The 19,044-nt window shown below is 52.8% G+C and overlaps 1 protein-coding gene across 12 annotated transcripts in view; it reads right to left on the reverse strand.

Moving 5' to 3' along the window:
- The window catches only part of ZNF438 (zinc finger protein 438), a 498,265-nt gene that overhangs the window by 95,950 nt on the left and 383,271 nt on the right, over nucleotides 1–19,044 (reverse strand). For 9 of the 12 annotated variants that reach the window (XR_009560604.1, XR_009560613.1, XR_009560617.1 and 6 more), the window contains exons 6-9: nucleotides 15,108–15,323; nucleotides 14,297–14,412; nucleotides 5,856–5,972; nucleotides 1,610–1,796 (exon numbers count right to left, since the gene is read on the reverse strand). The gene's annotated coding sequence lies outside the window, so the exon portion shown is untranslated. Of the gene's footprint in view, nucleotides 1–21; nucleotides 272–1,609; nucleotides 1,797–5,855; nucleotides 5,973–14,296; nucleotides 14,413–15,107; nucleotides 15,324–19,044 lie in introns of those variants that run through there. The other 3 variants (XR_009560622.1, XR_009560612.1, XR_009560640.1) reach the window with 2 other exon arrangements.

Raw genomic sequence — 19,044 nt, forward strand, 5'->3', positions numbered from 1 at the left:
GCGCCACGGCAGTCCGATTCGTGCGTCCCTTTTCCAGGGCTGCATATTTTCTGTGTCTGATAATATGTTTGTTACACCTCCTCTTGGCCAGGGACACATACAGCACATCGTCGTCTCGAACCATGTAATCTCTTAACCAGAAGCTCCAGCATCTGCTGCCCAGTTGTTGGATGGCGGGATCATTAACGTGACTTCTAATTTTACTCTCTGAATTTAACGTAACAAGTCTTAATGAGTGTATGTAATTCATACTTTCCAACTTCAGAGGCTCCTGAAAGAGAAACCTATGCTTTTATAACCCGTCTCTGACGTACACGGTTGTATTTTTAAATCCTATTTCCTCCCCCTGCCCCTGCCCCGTACACAGCTGCATTATACAACAGACCCACTGGACATTATCTCCCTCTGCAGAATATGCATTCCAACATCTCTCTAGGTTTTGGGGAAGAGCCCCTTTCCACTTCATGCTCACATGATACGTCGGATGTCCTATTCTTCATGTGGAGATTAGACTTTCATCCACCTATTAAAAACCAAATTGCAAATTGGCATCCGAAAGACAACCCTTGAGTCATGTTGGGAGAATTCAGTTTCCAAACTTGCTTTCACCTCATGCCTGTTTTTACTGAAATGAGCTGGGCTTAGGAATGGCTCGTTCCTGCCAATCTAGTACAGTGTTGCCCTCTCCCCCTTCCCTGGCTATGCCCTCAACCCCCAGCCTAGAAAGCGACCGATTCTGATTAAATGCCGCTTTGGACTGACCTCCTTTTATTCAGAGTCTTGCCTCCATCAACATATTTGGGGATACTTTTTAGGAACAAACTCCGAGAAGCCAGAGCAGAAACGTTCAACCCAATAACACATGCGACGGAGAAACCATCCCTTGAACCGTTGCTCGCTGTAGCTGTGTTTATCGTTAACCAACTCCTGGAGAATTTCGAGAGGAATTCCCAGATGGGCGTGCCTACTGTGCGGGGTCTTCTACACTGAAAGCAGGATGATGCTTTTAAAGCAAAAGGCCCAGAACTAACCTGATTAGCGTGGCTTATTAACTCCTGCTGGAAGGTCTGCAGATGTTCTGCAGACTCCCGTCCCTGTCTGCCAAGTGCATTTTATCTGCCTAGGAGAGCGGGACGGCGACACCGATAATGGATGGCCCGAGTTAACGAGCAAAGTCTCTTTGTTTGTTATGGGAAGTTAAGGGGACGGCTTCCCTCTGATTCTCTCACGTTCACCCAAGTTCAGAGGCAGCGTCGCACCGCTGCCTTTTGTGTGGAGGGCCACATCTCAGACGGGTGGCGTGGTCTCAAGTGCATGAGGCTGTTGAACCTGACCCAAGTCAAGATGAGGTTCCTCTGTCCCTCAGCAGATGGTATTAGGCTCTGCCTCATGCCAGGCGCCTGCCAGGCCCCAGGGACACAGAAGTGAAGTAGAGCAAACGCACTGCTTTCTTGGCACTAACTTTCTAGCATGAGGAGAGAGATGAGAAGCCAGTGAATGATCTGACTACGGCAGTGAAAATTTCCCACCAAAGACCTGAAGAAAGTTTCCTCGATTCTTTGGGGGACTAGGGATTTACTATGTTTCTAGAATTCTTGGGAAAGTTTACCTGTAGAACTTCTTTTGAGAGCTAGGGGTGGTACTGGGTCTGGTGAAGAGGCGGGAGCTGCAGCTACGGGTTGGGAGAAGTCTGGAGGGAATCTAGTCCAAGGACGTCGTCACGTGGAGGTAAGGATGCAGGCTGCAGTCAACGGGGGAGTAGGAGGTGCTGCCACCATCAGCTTCAGTCCAAACGTCTGTAAAGAAGACGGAAGGAGGGAAGAAGATGGGCACAGTGACACGGGAAAGGGGGAGGGGGGAGGCAGAGAGGCGAGGAAGGGGGAGGGGCAGGTGGGGACCAGCTTGGGAGAGGCCTCGGGCTGTGGAATCAAGTCCCCCCGGAAGGCTGGAGCCGGCTCCGTCCTTCAGGCTCCGTCCATGGCCGGAGGCTCCCCTGCAGTGAGCTCCCAGCTGACGTGGGCTATTCCAGTCCGTTCCCTGTCTAAGCTCTTCCCTTCGTCCCCGCCCTGTTATGGGGCAAGTTGCCACCTGAAAAGAGTCCAAAGGAGCATAAACGGCGCAGGGGTTGCCACGGTGCATGTTTCAATGGAATATTATCCGAAGGAGGAAGTAACTGAGCTACAGAGCCCAGGCAAAACGAGGCAGCACTGCGACTGCTCCAGCGCCCTACCTTCTGAGAAGTACGAGGCAGCATCCTTGGAACGATTTACCTCTTTGGCTGAGCACGTGTTCGATGCAACTGAGCCGGTGTCTGGCACCTGCTGTGCCGCCCTGGTGGCTCGGAGGCTCGGAACCGAGCTGGGCTGGGGGCGCGCGTGCCGCCTGGGCTCTCCCTGCTCTGCCTCCGGGATGGCCCTCGCCAGCCACCAGCCCTGTTCACCTCTCAGGGGTTCAAGCGTGGCTTCCCTGGGCCGGGGCTGGTCCAGCCGCGTCAGCCCCAGCATCCTTGCGCGCGCAGCCGCCAAGCTGGAGCGCAGACGCCCGCCAGGCTCCCCGAGCTCTTCCGGGGGGCGCTGACAGCACGGAGGGGGGCACAGGGAGGAAAGAGAAGGTGCAGGGAGGAGGACGTCGCCACGCAGGCAGTCCTCGGGCACCTCAGCCTCGTCCTGTGGGAGTCCATCTCGCCGGCCTGTCCGCAGCCCTCACCCCTGGCACCATCCCCGCGTGGCTGGCATCCCCACCCATTCAGCTCCCCGAAGCGGGACCCTGGGAAGTGGCCCCCAGGCCGCCCCCATCCCTCCCCGCACCCCGCCTGCCTGCGGCCCTCTAGACCCACCGTCCGCCCTCCAGCCTGGGCCGGCCAGTCTGGAGCCGCAAAGGGCTGCGCGCGGACACTTCACATGTTAGTTCACTCGTCTCCGCAGGAAGTTGGGGTGGGCGGCTCCGGGGCGGGGTGGGGTGCCTCTGAGGGTGGGAAGCCCACCTGTCTCGTCCGGGCTCAGCCCCCAGCACAGGTGCGCGCCCGGGCACGTTGGCCTTGATGGAAGAAGGGAGCGGCCCTACTTCCCTCCCTCCGTCCAGGCCCCCGAGTTCGCGGCCTCCCAGGGGCTCTCCCCGCCCTTGACTGTCCATCCTCAGCACAGCCGAGGCTCCAGAAGATGAAAAGCCCAGAGACTCTGCATCTGGAAACCCCCGGGGGTGCCCACTGCCACAGAGACGAGGGCGCGCAGTCCAGCCCGCCAGCCCCAGTGCCCCCCGCCAGTGCCCCCCACACCTGCCGGCACCCACGGTCAGCATCACGTCCTCCCTGCACGCCTTCCCTTCTCCAGGCTCCCAGTCTACATCACCTCCCCCAGAAAGCCCTCCTCTGCTGTCCTGCAGCACGCACCCGGTTCCCGAGAGCCCCCTGCGCCCCACTTCCCTTCCCTCCCGGTTTGGCCCCCTCCACGGGATGATTCAGCTGCCAGCTGCAGGGCAGAACACGAGGGAGGGTGAGGATGGAGGGGCACAGGGAGAGTGCACGTTGCCCTTGAACTCGAGACCTCATTCCTCTGGGTGGGTCAGTGGCCTGGCTGCCCTTCAGAGGCAGCACCCAGCCCCACTGCGGCCCCGCCCAGCACGAGGCTCCATGATGACAGATTCCGGCCCCACGGAAGGGTGCTGGGAAAGATTGCCGGAGCCGCGGTGGCCTTTGAAACAGCCCGATAAATATTTCAATCGGAGATAAAGGACCAGACTGACGGGCCCCGCTCAGGCTGGAGCCGGGCCCGGGAAGCAGAGGCGTCTCAGGCTCACCCCCGCTCCCCGGTCCCCGCAGCCCGGCCTTGTCTCCAGGCGGAGGCTGTCAGTCCCACCCCGGGGGCCCCCGGAGAATCAGAGACGCCACAGCTGTGGCCACGCTCATAAAAAGAGATTCATGGAATCAGGGCCTCTTCCCCCGCCCTCCGAACCCCACCCAGGGCCTTCCCACTGGCGTCTCCCGCTTTCTCTCTGGTTGGGCAATAGGATGAAGCAACCTGCTCGTCTGCAAGAGGCATGGACACAAGAGGGAGCCTGGGCAATGCGGTTGCTGGGATGGACATCTGACTGTGTCCAGCACGCCTTCCTTGGCGAGCCCTCTCTCCACAGAGCGGGCGGCTCTCTACTCACTGCGCCCTGTCCCAGACCCAGAGCGGGCAGGTGACCGGGGCTTGAGCAGGGACAGCACACAGCCCAGACCCGCGGCCAGGCCCCAGGTCCTCCCCTGGACACTGCTGGCCGAGCGGAGAGGCTGCTCTGTGCGGCCGTGAGCTCTAAGGCCCGGCCCGAGCCAGCCCCACGTGCAGGTCTGTTTGGAGAATAAAGCCAGCAAGCCGGAGGGGACCAGCGATGGAGCCTTGGTGACATCATCACTTGGGCATCTGGCGGCAGCTGCATGAACTTTCTGGCTGGGTTAGCCAACCCTGCCCCCCACCTTCCCCGCTTCCTCGCTGGCATCCTGTCTGGTGCAAACGCTGAGCTTCGGGAAGCTCGCTGCAGAGGGACACCGTGGTTTCTGGCCACGGGCAAAGGATGCCAGTCCCTTAAGTGATGCCCGAACTGGCCGTTTGGAAGAGGTGTGATAAGGAGTCACCCCTCCTTTGCTTTGAGGGACTCACCGCCGCCAGTGGCACCGATAAGTAACCCAAGGCAGCCTGAGGGGAAGAAAACCCAAGTCTCCAGAGTATTTGCCCCAGGGCTGGGCTTCCCCTTACTGCCCACAAGCCTCTGACTGAAGCGGAATCGGCCCATTCTTCGGAGGGGGACGTGAAGGCGTGGGACGGAGAGTCACCCCCTGGTTCACGCTGACAGTGCGGCGTAGGCCAGCATCCAAACCCACGTCTGTCTGGCGCCTGGGCCCGCGGTTTTCCGACGGGCCATTCAGCTTCACAAGGGCAAGGGGAGATGGGCCCTCTCTCTAGAGAGGCTGGGGAAGGCCTCCACAGAGGGCGGCCTCCGACCTCCGCATCATCACGCATCTCCCGGAACTGCAGTGTCACCCTCCGTGGAGACCGGGGCGCCAGGAGGGCCCTGCTCCCAGCCAGCGCTGGAACGTGCCGACAGACACTGCTACACAGGCAGGGTGCAAAAGCGGCTTCTGGAACCATCCTTCCCGCAGCCCAGGAAGAAGGGAAGGCACAGGCTGGGGGCCCCAAGACCTGGAGGAGGGGGCGGAGGCTGGGCTGCCAGGTGGGGGGATGGGATGGGTGTCCTGAGCTGCAACGCACCTCTGCGCCCCGGCACAGGTGCGTCCAGGTGATCCCTAAAACGATGCAGGGGTGGAGCGAGGGGAGAGGGCTTGTTGGCAGCGTTGACAAATGGCTCTCGAGGGATACGGATTTTCCCACAATAAATTACACACACACACACTCGGATTCCTATCTCCGACGGCCATTGTCCTGGCCGATGGCAGCTCCAGTCTGGGTGCTCACATCTGCCGGGTGCCTTTAACGGGCTCTCAGCCATGTTTTGCAGGCACAGGCCATGGAGCAGGGACACTCAGCTGATTGGCTGCCTGCCCCCATCCCCCCATCCCCCCGCCCCCTAGCCCCCCGGTTAGAAATGGCATTTTCCACTGAGGAGCCACGAGCACCAGAGAGAAACTGGAACCCCAGGTAGAGCACAGGGATGCCAGCAGCATCTCCCAGCAGAGACAATGTGGGCTGCTCCCTTAGCAGACAGGTGCCACCCAGGGTGGGGAGCTGCAGCCCCAGGAAGGTGGCACGGGGCTTCACTGCCCGATTTTTGGTCAGTCTCTCCTGAATGCCAACCAAAAATAAAAAATAAACAAAGAAGCAAAAATCCACCAGCACCTATAGCCACTAAACATCGCTCACCTTTAGAATGCAATTAAGAAAATTCTGGAGCTTTTCTCTTGGGGTCCATTTAAATACTGCAGTGATAGTTATCTGTGACGTCAGTAAAACATCTGGCCTGATGTTCCATATGGGGGCCTGAAAGAAGAGAAGAAGTCCACGTGCTGGAAACGAGCTTCCATCTGTGCTCATCGTTTTCTAAGGGATACCCTCCCCTCGAAGGTCCTTCTTTGGTGATATTTCTGAAACGACCTGGTGGGGTATTTCTACCAGCTCTCACCTTTGGTATTAATACCAGTACCAGCCATTCCTATCTGAAATGTCTTTTATAATTACGTAATTACATACCTCATTGACCCAATTGTTAAGCCCACAGACTGATTAAATATTAACAACCGCTTGGTTCTCGTGGTGTCATTAGTTGGAACACAACCTTGTAATCTCAGGTAACATGCGATGGTAATTACCCTTCACATCCACACACAGCTGAAAACGCAGAGCAGTTAAGCCAGATAAGGTTGCCCGGTAGAATGCACTGCTTTAAATCCTGTTTTACCTCCACCGTCTCCAGCAGGGCGCGTTTCAGCCCAGCTCAGGGCTTTTCAGCAGGGGCTGGCTGGCGGCTGGCTGGGGAGGGGGGAGGTGCAGGTGCACCAAACAGATCAACCCGCATGGACCCAGCCCTCTCCAGCCACAAATCCCACTGCGCTTCAGAAGTTCTAATGGGATTTCCCCCGAAGCACTAAGATGGAGACCGGGCTTAGCTCAAGCGTCCCTCATTCCAGAAAACAGCGTTGAGTCCGGCAGAGCTCGCCTTGGCTATCCCTGCAGGCCGAGGAGCTGCAGGAGACTGGGTCCTGGGACCTGGCCTGGACCAGCCCCTCGGGCTTTGAAGGGTCCTTCTGTGCTGGCCTCCTTCCAAACCGGCCTTTTCCTTCAGGCCTTCCTAACCCTTTCCGCTGGAGACCCTCAGCTTCTCCGCCCCCTTTCTTCCTCTTCCACACCCTCTGACCCCTTCCATCCAACTCTGCCCCGCCCATGGCGCCCCGAAGAGCCTCTGCCCCATGGCACCTGTGGCTGGCAGGTCAGGAGCTGACTGGGGCGGGCTTAACGAGTGCTTCAGGTGTTGGGTCCACCTAGCTCTCCAGGCTGTGGGGTGGCCTGAGCCGCTTCGCGTTTGGAGGTGCTGCAAACATCCAGTCCGGGAACAAAATCTGCAGAAGCAAAGCTTCCGCACGTGCCTTGGGCAGCCCGGCTGGCCCTCGGGGCCTCTCCCGACTTCCTTTCCCGCATGCCCCGGCCGTGCCCTCCTGGTGGATGGGTAATGGTCTGTGTCCTGCCCCGGGCTGTTGGGTGCTACTGCAGTCTCTGTTCAGACCCCAGTGCACGGCTGGTGGACACTCTGGAATGTTCCTACACCATAGCTCAGACATGGGGGAGGACAGCACGGCCTGTCCAGCTCCAGACCTGTCCAGGCTGGCTCTGCTCAGACATGGGGAGGACAGCACGGCCTGTCCAGCTCCAGACCTGTCCAGGCTGGCTCTGCTCAGTGCGGAACACCTGCGGCCACCTCCCTTCTGACCCCAGGGTGGTGGTGCTGGAGGCTACCTGGAAGGCGAGCGCCTTGAGAAGGATTGTGACATCAAATGTAACATCCCCCGAAACACGAAGGATGGGCTGCCGTGCTCTGCTTGGCTAATAATGAACCAGCATGAATGAGAAAGCATTAGCTAATTATTGCTCAGATCACATTTAAAAAACTACCACTCTTTGCTGAACTTTGGGGAAACGTATAGAAGGATTTGGGCTCATCTTAAAGATGTACTAATGCATGGGCAGCAGGAGAAAAAAGAAGGGGCAGGTTAAGCAGAGCTGATACTGATGAAGCAACTCCACGGGGTGCAGGCGCTGGGTGTCAGCACTGGTGAGGGGCTCAGGGTCCCGCAGTCCTCATCACGATGGCCTGGTGCCCTGGTCCTCGCCTCTGACCCTGTGAACCTAATGTCCCATGGCTTTATAAATTAAGTGATAAAAGAGGCTGGCATCTATATTACACGCCAGAGACCTCCTGCTTTAGGTCAGAGAGGAAAATGCAAAAAACATCTTTTTTTTTTTTTTTTTTTTTCCGGCCGCCTGCAGCTGGTGGGATCTTAATTCCCTGACCAGGGATTGAACCCGCACCCTCGGCAGTGAAAGCGCAGAGTCCTAACCACTGAACCGCCAGCGAATTCCCCAATCTCCTTCTTAAAAACAACATTCTTTGCAGCAAATCTGAGGTTTGTATTTAATGCCCAGCAGGGCAGAGCTGTCCAAATCCTCCAAAGCAAAACAGACTGGCAACCATCCTCCCAGGAAGAGAAGGTAGTTTTCTTTTGACAACTCATTTGCTTGATCTTAATTAGCCGCGAGGTTTTCGTTGTTGGTGGTGTTTGTTTATTTAATACCAAAGCCAGGGGAAAAGTCAGATGGAGCAACGTTACCCAACATTCAACTCTCTGGAGGAGAAACTCAAGTCATGAACCGTGATTTCTGTCCATTGTCTGGGGAATCGTTAAAACTAACTTTAAAATTAAGGAGACATGATCGATGGCTCCTGCTTTGCTAATTTCCTATGTGACATCTTATCTAAGGATTTGCCCCTGTAATTAGTCAGCCCCAAGGCAAATTGGGTTGTAAGCCTTTCTCCTCTTCTGACGTTTCAATACAGAAGTTTCATTTTCTGTTCTACGATGTCTCAGCTACCTACCTCTTCATGCCCAGCAAAGCAGCAAACTCTTGTGCCAGCAGCCGGGCTCCTAACCAGGTCCAGCTGCCCCGATGTTTAGTCAGCGCTGTGCCCAGCATCGTGCATTGTGGCTCCTGCCTTTGTGGATTTATCATTTTTCTTCCCTATTATGAGACTGTTCCCAGGGAATGCTTTTTCGAGGCTGGCAGTAGGCATGCGGAGCCCTAGAAACCTGACAAGCCTGTCTGAGCCATGATTGAAAAAGTGGTTCGTCTTACGGCCACAGTGGGGAAGATGCAAGAGTTTAATTGGGTCCGACTTCAGGATTCAGATCATAGTTTTCCCTGGAGGTGTGCGTGGCAGGAAGCAACATTACCAAATCCAGGACCTTTCTAAACACTGAAATGAATCAAGTTCCAGGATCATTTGTTAATGGGAAAATGTACGAGAGCATTTGAACGTTTAATTACAATATTCTGTAATTGTTAAATCAGCAGTGACATTACAGAATGCTCTCGGTGACCAGATTACATGATGTATTTCTGTGTGAGAAGGCAACGATGCAAAATGATGTCATCGCAGGCACCTTTCCTGCTCCTTCATCTTCCCCCAAAGGGACCAATTCAAATAGATAATTTGACTTGATTGTTTTTAATTACATCGTAAACATTTCAGAAAAAATTCGAGGATGAAGGTGAACACGAATCAGTTGGTAATAAAAATGCAGGCTCCAATTCTTCTTGGATGACAGATGAAATGAGTTTAATACATTCTTGCTCTGTGGAAAATACGGAACATTTAAAACTGCAAACAACTGAATTCAATTAGCAGACCTCGTTCAAAACAGCTTGGAGAACCGGAGGACCGGGAACTCTTATTATCCACTCACTGCAGACGCAGGAAAGCATCATAGTTCACGGCTGATGGGAATTGGTGGGGAAACAATGTAAAATTGGCCCCTGTGTTTTTCCGTCCAGCCTGAACTGGCAAGCAGATCCACTAAGAGCTTCAGCTGCTAATGTTTTCCACCCCTCACCTTTCATAAGCCCTTAATTCATCAGAAGGATAGAAAAGTGGACAAAATACTTTCAGTGTTGAAAGATGGACCGCTAACTGCATCGCTTTCAAATGCAAGTAAATCCCAACGGTGAAGTTCAATTCCGAATTTCCCTCCACTAATAAATCACAATCGGCCATTGTCGGTGGGCCGTACTCTGCTCCCCTCCTCAGAAGAAACCGGTCCTGGGCTTGCTTTTTGAGTTGGTGATGCTCCCTGCTTCGGAGAAGAGAGCACATGTTTTATAGAAGGGTGGGCCTTGGCCGTGGTGTTCAAGGGTTGTGTTTTTTGTTGCTTAGCCAGGCCATCACTTTCACAGCCCCGGAAACACACAAACAGTGGGCTTCACACATTCAACTGCTTCGACCTGTCTGCAGCGGGAACCCTGTTGGTCACCTGTGCTGTGGACGGTCCTTCCTCCGTTTAATTAGTTGCTAATCAAGTTTCATGAAAGAAACAGCACCTTGAACTTGAGAAGCACAGCTTACTTAGGAAAGCAGAATCTTCCGCGGGTTTCCTCGACCTCCACAGCAGTATGATTCCAATGAAGACATTCATCAGAGTCTCCACATGCCTGCTTTTCATTTACCAGAAGTGGCCCTCCGATGCCCCTAGAGCCAGAGCAGGTGATCCAGTGAGAGGACACCACTCAAATGCCCATCTGGGCCTGTATTCTGGAAACCACCCGTCCCCACTTCACTCTGGGAAGGTGCGGGTTCAATGCTTCCTTTGAAGTCTCGTTCTTCAGCCCCCTCTCTCTTAATTCAACGTCCTGAAAACCTGCGTTGTGCATATGTTCTGTGCCTGTGGTACCTTGTCACTTGCACTTTGTATATATCACTTGATAGCATTGGTTCACAAAACCCAGCGAACTGTGCTTCTTGGGCTAGAAAGGTAGGTTTGACAGTTGAGGATTTTAGCCTTCCTTGGGGAGGTGAGAACTTCCGGACAAAGAATGTTGTCTGCCCTTCCGGTAAACAGTGAATGCTGCCCACCCCCAAGCTATCAGCTACTGCAGCTGCCCCCTGGTGGGGGGCACTCAGGAGGGTGAAGGTCAGATGCTGGCCCTAGGAAGATGCTACGAAAGGAATCATTTCAATGAGCCCAGACTCTTGCCTCTTCCCATACACAGAAAAGCACTCAAATCACTAACCTCAGATGTCTGTCCTTGTGATTAACAGTCATCTTTTGATGTTGGACTACATTTTTTTTTTTTTTTTTCAGCAAAACCTCCTATATATCCTCCCTTACCTCTTTGGAACAGTCCCTCAGAGCGATCTCAGAGGCTGATCCCCAGGCTAGAGTCCTCAGTAAGACTCCTGAACTGGCAACTTTCAGGCTGTGCTTTTTTTTTTTCAGTCAACAAACTCACCCAGGAAGACGGGACTCCACTCCACGCCCATCTGCGTGAATCCCAAGCCGAGGCAGTAGAAGCAGGCTTTGGAACGGGACGGGAGCAGCTGCTGCCAGGCCCTCGGGGTGTCCGGTCCCCCCCTCCCCCGCACTGGGGGTGGGCTTGGGAGGCGGGGTGAGGGCGAGCCTGCCAGGGGGCGGACTCCGCTGTTGGCGACCCCCCAGGCCGCAGCTGCGGGTGCAGAGGGCCCACCCAGAAGTGATGAAGGCGGGAGCAGAGCCCGCTGGGGGGCTTCTGGGTTGGCTCCCAGCGCCTTCCCCCAGGCTTGACTCAAGGGCGGGCAGAAAGGGAGACTAAACAAAGAATAAGTGCTCACTGGGAGAAATGGAGGGCTGCCTCCCAGTTCGGGGCCCCGTAAAAAAGCGTGTCCCCGTCTGAGGAGGAAGCAGAGGAAGCCTCCCGCGACCTCCGCGGGAACGGGCCCATTGCGAGTGACCACGTGAGTGGCCACGTGGACCACGGGCGCACGGATGGAGAGGCGGGGCCAGCAGAGCAGAGCCTGGGGGGGGGGGCGGGGGAGGCAGCCCCGCCCTGCAGGGGAGAGAGCAGGGCTGGGGGCGGGAGGGGCTCAGCTCCAAGGCCGGGGTCTCAGAGCCCCTGAGATGACACGGGTCATTTCCACCGTGTTCCCTGGACGGGACATGTTCAGGATGGCTTGGCTGTAAAACCGCGGTTATATGATAAATATTGGTTTAAAAGGGGGAAATAATACAGCCCATGGGGTCCGGGGGGCGATTTCTACATGCTTCAGATTCCACAGACTTTTCAGTGGTTGTTGATCTTATTTTTCTGGCCTTCTAAAAGAATGTCCATTTAGGCCATTTTCTCGAGGATGTTGTTGAATGTGACAAAATATTGGGATAAGCTTGCTGCCGGCTGTACGGGCTGCACTTAGGAAACGGGCCGCTCTCAGCTAGATGGGCTGCAGTTTGGACCGTAGGGCTGCCCGCTGTGAAACGTTTAGTTTTTATTTTTTTGGCCATGCCATACTGCAGGCGGGATCCAAGCCCCCCGACCGGGGATTGAACCCGCGCCCCCTGCACCGGAAGCGCGGTGTCTTAACCACTGGACCGCCGGGGAAGGCCCGGGTGTGAAAGGTTTAATGCCAACCTCACAGCGCAGCGAGCCAATTCACTCTACCTGAGACTGATGTGGTCCACGCAAATCACACCTTCAGCCACAAGGCGTAGAAAGAGAGCCATTAGGCTGTTTTCCTGAAATTTGGTCAAACACGCCCACTTCAGGAGAAGTAGCTCTTTCATCTTCCCCCTCCATCAGCTTCACCACCAACTAAGTCGCAGTGGTTTTTTCCCACTAAGTTAAAAGACTATGAATGCCCAAGTATGCTTAAGTCCGGCTGAAACTGTTTTAAATTCCTTGTTAATAGTAGAAGGCCTTTCGCGATTTCTGAATGGATTACTTGTGACACTGATGGCCCTGCAGCCCCAAACTCTCCGTTATCCTCAGCAGAGAGCAAACCTTGGGTCAAGACAGCATGATTTCCTGCTACTGTCTCAACTCTTGAGCAAATCGCTTCGTTTTGGAGCCCAGAACCTTCACTTCTGGGATTGTCAACCAGGAGGCCAATTGGTGTCCATTTTGGCAATGGATTTTATGATGGGGAAATTTTCCCAGTTGTGAGTGGACTGAAATCCCCAGTGAATCCCACCGGACCCAGAAAAGCACGAGTCCTTTGTGAAACTGGCATAAGATTGCCCTCTTCGATAATAAGGGCCCTCCGAGTTAACAAATACCACTGAGGTTATTATTTTCCGTATGAGATGATGAAGATGTTTGAAATAGTGTTTTCAGGGCACTGATGAAAATCAAAGCAAAATGAAAACATCCGATCACAGCCAATTTCCTTCTCTCCTACTGCCTCTTACTGTCAATGAAAGAGTCCTATGCTCCCGTCTATGTGCAAACGGAAAAGTACAGCTGGGCAACAGCATCTCCTGGGTAACCCCATGTGACCGGAAGTGCGGAGGATCTTCTCAGACCAGTGGTGCTCTGTGCTGGGCTGGCTTTCCAGCCGGGGGGCCCCAAGTGGGCTAGGGTGTGGGTCTCCGCATGAGCTGGGCACTCACGCATGTGTGTTGATTGGGAAATCTCCCTGGAGGACCCGTGAGTAGTTCCATAAACACTTTTTTGGGCAACTTGGGACAGATTTAAGCTGCTATGAAAAGGGGAACCAGACAGATTTTATTTAAGCCAACACATGAAAATTGCGAGAGAGGGCCCTCCGAGGAATACACACAGGAGAATGTGATTAACCAGGTGTTAACGTTGAGTGCTCTGGGCCAAGCGACAGCTGCGTGACAGACAGACTTTGCTATTGGACATGGGAGGGGTGGGAGTTTGTTCGCATCCGTGAGAGACTTGGTCTAATTTCAGCCTCCCTCCCTGGAGATGGTGGAAGGATACAGATCATTTTGGAGTCTAAGTGGCCCTTTCTTCGGCCACGTTCTACCCTTGTGACCCAGTCATACCGCAGGCCTGGCAAAATGGCAGAACATCTGACAGGACAGTGAGGCCAGGAGGACGAGAAGGAGGGGGTCATACCCACATCCTCAGAAAACCTGGCCCGATGTGGGCTTCTTAGCACAGGCGAGGAGAGGAGGAGAGGGCAGAGGGGAGAGGAAGGCTGTTGGTTCCAGTAGGTTCCAATGCCGTCAGAATCTGCATCTTCTTCAGAGGACCAGATTTCTGCTGCACCATTTTATTTGAATTAGGATGAGAAATGAGAGACGATTTCAAACCCAGCCCAAACCCAGAGTCAGTAGCTCTGGTCAACTGAAACTTTGGAAGAGCTTTTCAGGGTGAGCCTGGGCCAGGTGGCGATGCCTCTGGGTTCCTAAGGGACCTTCACTCTTTTCCAAAGGGCACTCAGGAGCCCCCCAGGGCATCACTGAGGCACCAAAAGGCCTTCTTAGTGGCCACAGGGCTTCAGAACTTGCCAGCATTAGTCATCCCTTTGGCTTGAGGCCACCCTTCAGAAGGCCTATAAAATGAAAATCTGGGGAGAGAGGCGGTGCTCCTTCAGGCCCTGACGGCAGGGACTGGAGGGCCTGGGTTGACAGACAGCCCAGGGAGGGTGACAAGTCTGACGGCTGTAGCAGTCTAGTTCAGACTGGGGCCTCACTGGTGGGTCATGAAATAAATTTAGTGCGAGGGAGCCAGAATTAAAAGGAGAAATTAGAACATTCAAGATGCAAAGTGCATGATTATGTAGACTGTATTATTTTTACAAAATGAAACTTTTGTACCTGTGGGCTGTGATGCGGTACTGTCAGGCAGCAGGGGCTCAAGCTCAAGGGGTCAGACGACTTCTCCTTCCTTCACAGCGTTGCCGAGGGCTTCCCGAACGACGGCAGCCCAGGTACTGCTTAATCCGGTGAAGACATTTTGCAACCCAAAAACAATAAATAAAATGCAGCCAAACATTCCAATAACGCAAAAGTAAGTGTCCCGCTTTGCCATCTCCTGGTACCCCTTTCCTGAAGCCCCCTTCCGGGAAAACTCCTATGCATATTACAAGCACACACCGACCCCTTCCCGCCCACCCTTCCTTCCTCTTTTTCACATGACAGCACACCGTACGTGCTCTGCATCCTGCTTCCTGCACACAGTACAGATTTCAGCACATGAGGTGCAACTCCCATCTCTTCTCCTGCAGCACGGTATTCCGTCCCCTGGAGCACTGAAGCTTCTTTAAACCGGCTCTGACGGATACTTGAATTTGTGTTCAGTCTTATAAACAATGCTGCATTGAACATCCTCACATATGTGTCGACTGAAAAAAACCCACAACCCTGAAGTTGAGAATTACGTTTTAGTTGGTGGACATACTAAGCACTTAGGCCCGGGAGAGAGGTTCTCAGATCGCTTGGAGGAACCGGAAGGGAGAAGCCAGGATATATAGGAGTTTTTGCCAAAAAAACCCAGGTCATCAGAACATCGAATGATGACTGTTAATTAAAGAAAACCAGACATCTCAAATTAATGAATTTAGCAATTTTCTGTGTATGGGAAGACGCAAGGGTCTGGGCTCACTGAAATGATGCCTTTGATATGCACCTTAGCTATCTGGGGCCGGCATCCTGGGTGTCTCCATCCCGAATCCGCTCTGGGTGCACAGTCTGGGGCAGCTGCAGTGGCTGACAGCTTGACGGCTGCAACATCCTTTGTTTCCTGACATGGCAGGCGCCCTTCTTTGTCCACATCTGTCTGTGAACTCGTGCAGTAATATCTATAGGCCAGATTCCTGGAAGTGGAGTTCCTGGGTCAAAACGTCTGTGCATTTTAAAAAGATTTTGATAGAAATGGTCACATTTGGCTTGTTCCACGGAGGTGGTGCCAAACTATTAATCCCATTCTGCTGCCTGGACCCTAGACCCAGGCTCGCCACTACCCTGCGGCACCCCACTGGGCCTTTCCTTTCATCATCGGAAAGTTCCTCATGCCGTGTCTTGACGTGGCACTGCTGCCCTCGTGCTGGCCCTACCCACCCTTCACTTCAAGAAAGAATAAACGCCATTCAAAGGACTTAAGTCTTCCTGGATATTTCAACTTTCCTCAGTTGTGACCATTGTCAGAAAGGCTTGGTTCAATGAATGTCTTAGGAAAAATTTCACTGTGCTTTAATTTGGATGAGACTGGGGAAAGGCAGTGTATTAGTCTCATAAGAGCACACACTTAGCAATGACTTCCGGAAATAGCCAGAGCTTAGGGAGGGTCCTGCAGCTCGTATGTTTGAGCCCCTGGATCTCCTCCGTGGCCAAATTTTTGTGGTAAGGTCTGCATGACAACTCAGGCAATAATCAGATCAAGTTCATTGCTGTTTCTGCAAATGCCCTTAGAACACCCGGTGGGCAGTCTCTTTGCCACACCTGACTGGAGATTAAATTCCTACTTAATGACAGAAGGTAAAATCTTTCATTTTTTTGAGTAGCACTTAGTGGCTGATTTATCAAGACATGATCTATTGTGATGCTAACCGCTTGCAATTTTGTTTGTGGAATGTACTGAAAGAGGCAAGTACTGCCATCCTATTACAGGTGAATTCTTTATGGCTAAGCTGACCAAGGCGTGGTGGGCGATTTTGAACATGTGAGCAAGTTTCACTGAAAAAAAAAAAAATCCCAAACCTGTTTAGCTTCACATCAAAATCAGAACAAGTGTCACGTCTGGTCTCCTTCAGTAGACCCTGGATCTTCTCCTAGGGTTAAGGCAACACACTGAAACATTCTCACACTTCAGAGCACGGAAGATGTGATGTACTACTTAGCTAACATCCTAAACACAAGTTTAAAATATGCTTGCAAAACCACGGTTATAGTTTTATTATGGGGATAAACATGACCATGACCAAATATGAGATACAATAAACATTTCACCTCCAAAAGGAGCATCCCTGGAGAGGTGAATATGGTTCAGATATGTATTGGACCCCAAGTCCAGATAAGCTGCTGACTGCCTGACGTTAGGCAAGTCCATATAAAGTTGAAGCTAAATACCTGTTAAATCCCAGTTCATCCTTACCGGGGCCCTTTCCTCCGAGCTCAGCACGAAGGGGAGATTCTACAGAATGTGTACCTAACAAAACACGTCAGCAGCTTGAATGGAGCAAACTGGTCCAGATCTGAGAATTCCAGTAAATAAATGGAGCTGAGCATTTATTGCCAACGATCATGTCACTGGGGCCACAGAAAACTGGAGCGGGGCAGCTGGGGGGTGGGAAGGAGCATGGAGCTAGGGCAGACAGTGGAATGCACGCAGGTTGGATTATTTATGGCGTGCTGATGGACAGACAACTTTCCATATGAGAGGAACGGTCAAGCTCCAGCAGGAAGAGGTCCAGAGAAAGAGAGAGAAACGAAAGGGGTCGTGAATAAAAGTGACAGCTAATGAAACAATACAAATCTAAAATGCTGTAACTTTCAGAAATAATTTAGGGCCAAAAGAAAAAGAAAAAAACAAACAAAAAACCCCTCATTTTTCTGGCTCTGGGACAACTTGCCGAGAAGCAAAAGACATGCAGTGAAATGGACGTGCTGCACTTAAGACCAAATCTGCCTCCGTGCCTTCCTAGCTCTAAGGTGGGGAGCTCCTGAAGCTGGATTTATTCATAGAAAGGGAAAGGGACAATTTTATGTGTTTTTTGCTCACGTATCTATTTTTTCAACAAATATTGTACACTGTTCCTTGTCAGGGGCTGGATCCTCTGGGGCTGTGTGCTGAGCAAAGACACAGTCCCTGCCCTCAAAAGGCTTATGGTCCAGTGTGGGAAACAGACAAGCCCACTGTGAGGTTCAGGACACTGGGGCGGGCGCTGTGACCAGGGCCAGCAGAGGCCGCGGAGGGCAGCCCCGGGGAGGGATTCGTGGCCCACAGTGGAACTGAGAACAGAGATCATCTAGTGAATTTTACCTCTTGTATTGACTAAATAGACGCCAAACTCCATGTGATCCCAACCCCAGTTTATTTAAAAATTAAAATACACTTTTTATGCAAAGATGCAAATGTCTGTGGTTCTCCGCAGAGGTTTTATCCTTGAATTCTGGACGTGAGGCCGACCTGAGCTGTTTTAAGTTACCCTTCTACGGCACCACATACCTCTTCTTGCAAGTCTGCCCAAAGGTATAATAAATAACAGCCCCCAGTTACTCCGTGGCCCAAGTGTGCCCCACGCTCTATTTGTGTGGCATCGACCATTCACGACAGATGCTTTGGTGGGGGGGTGTCACGGCTCCCATCTTACCGGTGGGAGAATGGGGCCTCGAAAGGCAACTCACGGGCAGTAAGCCTCACAGCACCTCCTTGTACACGTCACTGCCTGTGGGTCACCTACGTAGGCTGGGACGTCTGCGCCCACGGAAGGATTGGCAAGCAAGACCCCCCGGGGAATCAACTTGAGCAGTTCCCGAAGTTCTTTAGCTGAACGATTCCCTTTTATCCACCTCCCCAGTCGGAGTCCCTTTTTGCAGCATTCCCACTGAAGAAGCGTCGTCATTAAGGACCAGAAACTCCCTGACCTAGGTGGCACTGGGCTGCTCCTGGAGAAACGCAGGGAGCGTCCTGAGAAGGGGACCCAGGCAGAGCGCTTCGTGAAGAGCCAACTGCATCTCCCCAGCTTTGCTCTTGGCCCATCCTAACCCTCTATTTCTTTCCAGAGGCTACCTGAGCCCTCGCTGTCTTGTTCTCACTGCAAGAATATGGGATTAAACATGGGCCACAGGGGAGAGTCCTCGCAACCTCGGGGACTTCGGACTCTCCTCTACGTGCGGGGTGGATGCACTCTGCCCCCCACACCTTTGTCTCCAACCGGACCCGCTCCTCTGCCCGAGGCCTTCTTGGCCAGGATTTCAGAAATACTGCTTAGCATCTGAAGACAGAGGGGTCTAAGAAGCACTTTAGAGTTTAAGTCAAGTTTCATGGCTTGAACTCAAGTAGCATTCGTGGTAGCTCTCATTTGTTAGTGTCTCCGAGACCACTCTTCCCAAAACAAACTAGATGCTGCGCTGAACGGTAAAGCTGTTCCGTGACTAGCCGAGTTCTAAAAATATTCACACAGTGGAGGTCTGATAGTATCTCTCTGAGATTGGGTGCAGTGTGATCGACTGATGAACCACACAGAATCTTTCCGAGATTTCTATCCCACCTTCTTATTCTCAAATTTATAAAACTATTTGCAAAAAAGCCAAGGATTGAGTTTTCCTTTTTTTGCGCTATTTGAACCAAATTGTACTTATGAACACTTGGTTTTAAAACGAGACATTCAGAAAGATGATTTAAGACCCGCTAGCTCATCAGTTAGAACTTAGGTCTTCCTCCGTTTAGGTAACTTCCTTTAACACAGAAAAATGTTATGACGATGCCCGGGCCCAGCTTCAGGAACAGGGCTGGCCACGTGCACGGCGCTTTCAACCAAAGCCCGGGACCCGAGTGGCTTGAAGTGTTCAGACTCCCTCATTCCGAGAAAACGATTTTGCAGCCAGGATGGCCAGAAACTTCA

The sequence above is a fragment of the Globicephala melas genome, chromosome 2 (assembly GCF_963455315.2).
Source record: "Globicephala melas chromosome 2, mGloMel1.2, whole genome shotgun sequence".
NCBI classification, from domain to species: domain Eukaryota; kingdom Metazoa; phylum Chordata; class Mammalia; order Artiodactyla; family Delphinidae; genus Globicephala; species Globicephala melas.